We start from the raw sequence: 9,541 nt of genomic DNA, 5'->3' as shown, positions 1-9,541 counted from the left end.
CCCCTATAACTCAGGCTTAGTGAATCCCCCTAACCGCCTTTGATTAATTACATGCTTTTTTTCTTCAATTCACAGGCTGCATTAACAGCCAGAAAGGTTTCATTTATAACCAACAGGAAATTGCAGGGGAGCAAAAAGATTGCACAGGCAAGTTCAGAATGCTCTAATGAGCAACGTGCTAGCCCTTTCTTTTAGGGAATTAGCAATTTCACTTGGCCAAAACCTTGGCCTAATCTGCCTAGGGGCCAGATTCAGACAGTCGAACCAGGCTTCTTAGAAATTGTAGCTCTCTTCATTTCACCTTCTTGAGAGAAGACAATCAAATATGCAAATTATTCAAGGCATTTTAGTTAATGCATCCAACAATCGTTGTTTTGAAATGAGGTTAGTGGAGTAGATGAAGAGGCAGTAGGAAAAGGGACAAGACAAGGGAAAATTGTTCCAGAATTTCACGGAGGATGATGTTGAAGAAGGACCCCAAAGACTTTTCAGCTTGGTGTAATAATTTTGTTAATGGAATCTGCAGTGTTTACCTTTGAGAGTTTGAGAGTTTAAATCTAACCCAGAGACCTTTTTATGTGAAGTGAGTCTGATGGCTACAAGAGAAATATTAACAGCTTTCTCCTCAAACTGCCTATTTGTTACTAATTGGTTTCTTTATACCAAATATGTTATAAAGGGCAAGGAAGCATCCATATTGAATTTAAGAAATCAAGCCTAAACTATAGGGCAAAAGAGGAGGAAGGTGAGAAACTCCAGTGCAAGTGGGCTACCATCTTCACAACAGAGGCTCCATGCCTTAATATGTATCAGTCTTGAACTATCATGGTTCCATTTTTGCTTGGCTTCCAAGAAGCTCAGCGCTAATAGTGTGCTCAGGAATTATATCTGATTCCTAGTATAATTAACCCTCCTTTTTAGACCTAGTGCTAGATGATTTATAATTAAGCACCTGCTGTGCATGTCTTTTACTATTAGCTGTCTCAAAGTGGGATTTAAAAAATATGATTTTTCTTCTGTGGAAGGTGATGGCTCAGCAAAGCCTATGCTATCTGTTAGTAGGGTAGCCAGCATCAAGTGTGCAACCTGCCCAGTCAAGTCCTCCCAACACTTTGCTGCTGCTCTCCTGGTTTCTAAATAAGTATCTCAGGGGACAGCATGTGTCTGCCCTATCCTCTTCCATTTGTTTCTGCCTTATGTTGTGGCCACCTCTTGAAAACTCAAGGTTATTTAGGTCAAGGGCAGAGAAATATCAAGGAATAGAAGCAGGGAAATATGGAAATTCCAACCGATGGTTGCAAATTCCTTGTCCAGCAAGGCTAAAGTCTTATTTTTTTTCTTACACATGGTAAGCATTCCATAAATACACAGCAATTGATTTTGCATCAGAAATCAAAATCATTTTATTTCCAGTGAAGATATAAAAACGTGTGGGATGATAAAACTTAAACATGAAGGATTTGAAAATTTCCTCATGGTGTAGGCTTTGTTACACTACTGTGGAAGCAAAATGTCTTCAGAAGACAGTCTAGGATAGATGGCTTTGTTTGCTTTGTATATACTAGGGAGCAGAGGAATGAACAAGATCAGTGTTTCCCAGTGTGAGATATGTGGATGTTAATAGGTGTTCTTTAAAAACCAAAAAAAAAAAAAAACCAAAAAACAAAAAACAAAGGTTCTGTGGTCAAAAATGCTTGAAAAGTGATGAGTTAAACAAAACTAGTTTTCTTTATCATAAACTTTTCAGAGCCTTTAATTTAAAATATGGTACAAGTCTCCAAAAAGACAATTTAGTATAAAGGGCTTCTTGCTTTTTTGTTTGTTTGTTTTTTATTCAGGATTTTTTTCCCCAGAGCATCTCATAGATTCATGTTCTGTAGAAAAAGCTTTCACAAAAACTGGACCAGGTTATCTCACCAACATAATTCTTCTCAAAGAATTCTCAGCTACTAACGAAGACTTTTTCTCTCACTTCCTCAGAGAAGGATCACTGGCAGACGTGAAGGTCTCAGGCACGAGTCTAGGGGGAAAGTGCATCTTTCTGCATGGAAGTCAACTTTGAAGATCAAGGAAGAGTCATGACTGAGGGTTCAACGGAGTGAAGAGACTGAAGGAGAAGTGGAGCAACTCCATTGTGGGAAATGTACCAGTAAGACCTTTTGAGTAATTACAATGTGCCAGTATCACAGGCAAGATGCAGGGTAGAAGACATCAGTCACTGCCCCTGAGGGACTTGAAGGTTACTGAGGAGACAGGACACGAATATATATCTTACAAAAATCATGAAGGAGAAGGGCTGTGATCTGGGTTAATCAAACTCAGCTTTAAGATCAGGGTCAGGAAACAAAACCATCATCCATCACACACACACATAATCATTAGTTTATATTACCTATCAGAAACACAGTGAATAGAATCTAGAGTGGAGTGGTTGGGATAAGCAAAAAGGAAGTGAGGTTGGAAATATATACAAACAGTTTACAGAGACCAAAAAACTATAAAGTACATAGTAATAAAGCCAACAAATACGTGTAAGACCTCTAGTGAGAAAATCATAAAACTATTAAAGAACATAACAGAAACTGTGAATAAATGTAGAGCCAGGCTATGCTCATAAGTGACAAGATGCAATGTTGCAATGTTGTAAGGGTATCAATCCTCCCCAAAGTAATATATATATATTCATACACACACACATACATATACTATATATATGAAAAAAACTCTAGTAAAAACTCCAACAGGATTGTTTGTGAAATTCACAAATATCAATTAAATATTACCTTTTATTATCCACCAAATATTCACATGCCACCTCCCTCACTTCTTTCAAGTCTTTGCCCAAATATCAGCTTCTCAACAAGACCAACCTAGATCATCCTATTTAAGGTTACAACCTTCTCTCTCAACCCAACACTCCAATTTCCTTTACCTTGCTCTATTTTTTCTATAATACTTATCATTTTCCAACATACTATATAATATACCTATTTATTTTGTTTGTTATGTATCTACCCAAAGTAGAACATAAGCTTCACAAAGGCAAGAATATTCTAACAGCTTTAATGAAATAAAACTCATAATGACAAAAGTAGTATTTTGTTTGTTTTTAACACTATATTATATGCAAAATGCCTGGAACAATGTCTAGCACATATAGGTCTGGGTGTTTGTTTACTTGGATAGAGTAAAGAAAGCATGGAATATTCAATAGATGATACTGTGGTGATTAACTTTCATATGGAAAAAAATTAAATTAGATCTCCACTTTACACCATACATAAAAATAAACTCCAGGTGTTTTAAAGACCTGAATATTTAAAAATTATTAGAATAAAATGTAGGAGATTTTTCTTTAACTCCTTGTGGGAAAAAAAGACCTTCTTAACCAATATGCAAAAAGCAGAAATCTTATAGGAAAATATTGGTAAGTCTGATTACATGAAAATTTAAAGTTTCTGAAGGCAAAAGATAGTATATCACAACATTAAAGATAGGTAACAGACTGAAAAAAAGATTCTTGAATCTTACGTAACTGAAATAGAAGTAATGTTCTGATTTTATATATATATATATATATATATATATATATATATAATTATATCATATCAATAAGAAAAAGGCAAAACTTCAATAGAAAAAAATGAGCAAAGGGGTAGTTTGGTCATTTTAACAATATTGATTCTTCCAATCCAAGAACACAGTATATCTTTCCATTTGTTTGTGTCATCTTCAATTTCTTTTCTTTGAAATTTCTCAATGTCAACTTCACAAAAGATCCTGAATATCCAAAGCAATCTTGAGAAAAAAGAATCGAGCTGGAGGAATCACACTCTCTGACTTCATATTAAACTACAAATCTACAGTAATCCAAACAGCATGGTACTGACACAAAACCAGACATATAGATCAAATGGAACCGAATAGAGAGCCAAGAAATAAATCCACACATCTATGGTCAATTAATCCATGACAAAGGAGGCAAAAGGAGAAAAGACAGTCTTTTCAATAAATGGTGCTAGGAAAACTGGACAGCTACATATAAAAGAAAGAAAGTAGAACAATCTCTAAGTCCATATACAAAAGTAAACTCAAAATGAATTAAAAACCTAAATGTAAGACCAGATACTATAAAACTCCTAGAGGAAAATATACACAGAACACTCTTTGACATAAATTGAAACTATTTTTTTGATCCATCTCCTAGAGTAATAGAAACAAAAACAAAAATCAACAAATAAGACCTAAAAGCTTTTGCACAGCAAAGGAAACCATGAACAAAACAAAAAGGCAACCTACAGAATGGGAGAAAATGTTTGCAAACAATGTGGACAACAAGGGGTTAATTTCCAAAATATACAAACAGCTCATATAGCTTAATATCAAAAAACAAACAACCCAATCAAAAAATGGGCAGAAGACCTAAATAGACATTTCTCCAAAGAAAACATCTAGATGGCCATCAGGCACATGAAAAGATGCTCAATATCACTAATTATTAGAGAAATGCAAATCAGAACTACAATGAGGTATCACCTCACACCAATCAGAATGGCCATCATTAAAATGTTTACAAGTAATAAATGCTGGAGAGGGCATGAAGAAAAAGGAACCCTCGTACACTGTTGGTGTGACTGTACGTTGGTGCAGTCACTGTGGAGAACAGTATGCAGGTTTCTTTAAAAAACTGAAAATAGAGTTACCATATAATCCTGCAATCCCACTCCTGGGCATATATCTGGAGAAAACTCTAATTTGAAAAGATACATTCACTCCAATGTTGATAGCAGCACAATTTATAATAGCCAAGAAATGGAAGCAACCTAAATGGCCACTGTCATTTATATATATAATAATAAACGTCCATTGACATTTATATATATAATGGAATATTACTCAGCCATAAAAGAATGAAATAATGCCATTTGCAGCAACATGGATGGACCTAGTGATTATCATATTAATTGAAGTAAGCCAGACAAAGACAAATATCATATGATATCACTTATATGTGGAATCTAAAAAAATGATACAAATGAACTTATTTACAAAACAGATATAGACCCACAGACATAGAAAAAAAAACTTATGGTTACCAAAGGGGGAAGGGGGTAGGGATAAATTAGGAGTTTGGGATTAACACATACACATTACTATATACAAAATAGATAAAAACAAGGACCTACTGTATAGCACAGGGAACTATTTTCAACATCTTGTAGTAATGTATGACAGAAAAGAATCCAAAAAAAAGAATATGTATTATATATATATATATATATATATATATATATATATATATATATATATATATATATGTATATATATATGTAACTGAATCACTTTGCTGTACACCTGAAACTAACACAACACTGTAAATTTTACTTCAGTAAAAAGTTTTTTTTAAGTCAATTGAGTATATTTTTGTAAGTCTACTTCTGTGTTCTCTAGTCTAGCCCACGGATTTATGTGTCTATCCTTCCTCCAATATCAAACAGTCTTGAGTACCATAGCTATAAAAGAAAAGTCTTGAAATCAGGTAGACTGATTCTTCAACTCTTATTCTTTTTCAAAATTGTTTGGTTATTCTAAGTCCTTTACCTTTACATACAAATTTTATAATAATCTTGCCTGTATCTATGAAAGTTCCTGCTGAGATTTTTGATAGGGATTGTGTTAAACCCATATACCAATTTGAAGAGAATTGACATGTTTACTATATTGAGTGTTTAATCCATGTGTATGGTATGTCTCTCCATTTATTTAAATCTTCTGTGATTTCTTTCCTCAGTGTTTAGTTATTTCCAGCACACATGTCCTGTACATATTTTGTTGAAGTTATACCTAAATATTTTTCAGGATTGTAAATATTATTGTATTTAAAATTTTGCTAGTTCCAGAAGTGTTTTTTTTTTAATTATCATGGGATTGTCTACATAGATCATCATGTCATCTGCAAACAGAGATTTTATTCCTTTTCTATCAGAATGCCTTTTAATTCCATGTTTTGCTTTATTGCACTGGGCAAAACTTCTAGTTCTACATTGAATAGCTGTGGTGAGAATAAACATCCTTGACTTGTTCCTGATCTTAGTTGGAAAGCATTTAGCCGTTCACTATTAAGTGTGATATTAACTATAAGGTTTTTTGTTGGCTGGTTGGTTGGTTGGTAGATGTAATGTATCAAGTTGAGCAAGTTCCTGTATTTCTAGAGTTTTCTGAGGTGTTTTTTTTAAAATCATGAATGGCTGTTGAATTTTTTCAAATGCTTTTTCTGTATGTATTGATTTGATCATGTGATTTTTCTTCTGTAATCTGTTATATGATTGATTACATAGATCAATTTTCAGAATCTGTACAGTTTGCATGTCTTATATATTTCTGAATGGTTTCTTAAAAATCTGAAGCATATATGAACTAAAGTAATTTTCTGTATTTCTTTAAAATATTTTTAAAAATACACAGACAAGTAAAAACTTACGCAGAGTGTTAGCAATCAGGCAATCAGGAAAATATTGGGCACAAGGACTTACAGCATATATAGGCAAAAAAAGAAACAAGTTAGAAAGTGCAGTAGTACTCAATTGTAGCTTTACAATAGAATCAAATGGGGAGCTTTTACAAAATACTCTTGACTAAGATTTAACTCACCTGGTATGGTTCCCAAGCATTAGTATTCTTTACAGCTACCCTGGTGATTCTAATGTACAGCTAAGATTGAGAACCACTGGCATAGTGGAAAGAACCTAATAAGGTAGACTTTGGAGTCAGATCTGAGCTTATTAGTTTCATGACCCTGAGCAAATTAGTGGAGTTCACCTATAAAACAGGGATAACATAGAAGTTGTTTTGAGAAATGAATGAAATATCATATGAAAGTTCCTAATAGCTTGCACAATATGTATAAAACTACATTTACCAGACTCCAAGTATATAGAAGTATCATGTACAATTTATGGGAAGTATCCATAGAGGGAGGGACCACACACATTTTTTTGCTCTTTTCTCCTTCCTACTGGCTGAAGTGTGAATGACATGATTTGTATTCAAGCAACCATCTTGCAACAGGAAGTGGAAGCAAGGTATTGAGAATGGCAGAACAAAATAGACTGGAAACTGGTGATCATGGAGCAACCATATCAGTACTGGGAAACTTCCTTACAAACTTTGTTTACGTAATAGAAAAATAAGTTTATACCTTCCTTGAGCCACTGCTATTTACAATTTCTTCACTTGCTCTTTTCTACCTGATACAACAGAAAAATGAGTCAATACATAGTCATGCTTGAAATCACTCTTGCTGGGCCAAAAACTGAGAAGAATCCTTGACAAAATGGAAAGTAGATGGGTTCTGATAAAAGAAGGAAACCATAGCCCAGGACACGCATGGAGAGCATGGGAGAGTATCCTTATAAATGGTGAAATTACCTCAGGAGTTCTCCATGCCAAGAGGTAAAAACTATGACAAGAAGTGGTCTTAGAGGCAACTATTCAGTATCACAGGAGGAAAAGCAAGAAAACTCAACTCTTCTCCATTCCTTTTCCCACCATATGGACCAGTAGGCAATAACAGAGGAATCTGTCTTCAAGTAAAAGCAATGAGTATGGGAGCTTAAGACGATGAGACAGTCTGGTATCTTGGGTGATGGAGAAATAGAGAAGCACAGAGATTCATCAAGGTACCCTTCTTATGGCATGTTCTCCATTTCACGCACTCTGATTGAAAACAGCAGCTACACATATTCCTTCTATTTTCTGAAACAGGCTGCATAAACAGAAGAGGCAGACAGTCTGAAAAAGTCTCAACTACAGAGAGAAGCATATAAGAGAACCATCAAATATTTAAACAAAGCAAATGCCATGAAATACAGACAATAAACTCAACAAATGAAAGGATTTTCATTAGATAAGTAAATAGTCCTCAGAATATGAATATAAAATAATAAGCTCAGAATAATAAGAAAAGATGTGACATCTATGAAAGAACAAGTAATTATGGAACAACACTAGGTAAATATGAAATTTTTTTTCATTTAAATAAAAATATAGGTAAAGTTAAAATGTCAATAGATGGACTGAACTAAGATTTGTAATGGATACAAACATTAAGTCAGTGAGCTGGAAAACTGGGCTGAGGCATTCTCCCAGAGCATTGTATAAAGGATAGAGGGATAGAAAGTAGTAAAGAAAAAGTGAGAGGCATGAAAGATAGACAAGTCAAGAAATTCCCACGGTTGTCTAAAGGGAGTTTCATTGAGTAAAAATGGAGAAAATGTATGGGAATCAGTATTTGAGGAATAAATGGCAAAACAAACAAGCAGAGAAAAAAACTCCCAAATCCTCAGATTGAAAGGTCCCTGTAAGTGCCAAGGAGGATGACCTATTTAAAAAAAAAAAAAGAATAGTAATTAAAAAAAAACCCTAAACCTAGACACAGCACAGTGAAATTTTAGAGCATCAAGGATAGCATGAAAATTCTAAAATGTTTCAAAGATAAAATAAAGATCACTTACAATGGAACAAGAATAAGTTTTGACATCAGACTTTGCATTAGCAACATAAGATGCAGGAAAGCAGTGGAGCAGTATCTTCAAACTGTTGAGTGAAAATAATGTTGAACCTTGATTTAATACTAAGCCAAACTATTATATGAGTGGGAGGGAGAAAAAAAAGTTGTTTTGGACATATACGAACTCAGGAAACTTACCACCCTCAGAAACCCTCAGAAAGAATTATTGGGAATATACTTCAGGCAAAATAAAAATAATTTGTATAAAGTAATGATGTTAAGGAAATAAGGCTTCATCATTTATATATTATTTATATAATTTAAAATTCATTTTAAAAATATAAGATGTAACCTATCTCCAATTGTGAGAAAGTTTGGCAAGTGAAAGATGTTACCTATAAATTTTGCTTAAACCAAGCAAAACATTGTGTTTTGCTCATTCTGCACCAACAAAGGGAATGTGAATCCTTATGCAGTTTTTCCAGAAGTTTAGAAGAGCTTGAGTGATGCCTGTGGTCACTGGCCTAGTTTAAATCCTAGGAAACAACTTCCAGAAAGTACTTGCTCATCTATAGCCAGTCCCAGGAATCATTACTGGTCTAAAATATCCTTGTATGGATCAAAGTGAAAGAAGACAAAAAACTGGCCTACACAACAGTATACTCAAGAGATTTTATTCTATGAAATATTTCCTGAGTTTTTGCTATGCACCAGGCTCTGTATTAGGTGTTGAGGGCGTGGAATGATGAAAAGACAAAGAAGAAGTGGAAGATCCTGCTCTTTTCATTCTCAATGAAAATCTTTCCTAGAAGTCCCTCTGCAGACTTCCCTCCAGGTCCCATTGGCCAGGATTAGTCCCATTTCCACGCAGAAACCTATTACTGACAAGGGGAATGAGACCACCAAATGGCTTCAATTAATCATGATCCACTTCCTCTGGATAGGAAAGAGTTCAGCCCCCTCCCCCTAATTATGGCTACCCAAAGGAAGGCAAAAACATTGAGTTTCTATTAGCAAGGAAAACGTGGAAGT

The sequence above is a fragment of the Camelus bactrianus genome, chromosome X (genome assembly GCF_048773025.1).
Source record: "Camelus bactrianus isolate YW-2024 breed Bactrian camel chromosome X, ASM4877302v1, whole genome shotgun sequence".
NCBI lineage: Eukaryota > Metazoa > Chordata > Mammalia > Artiodactyla > Camelidae > Camelus > Camelus bactrianus.
This window is presented reverse-complemented; position numbering follows the sequence as displayed.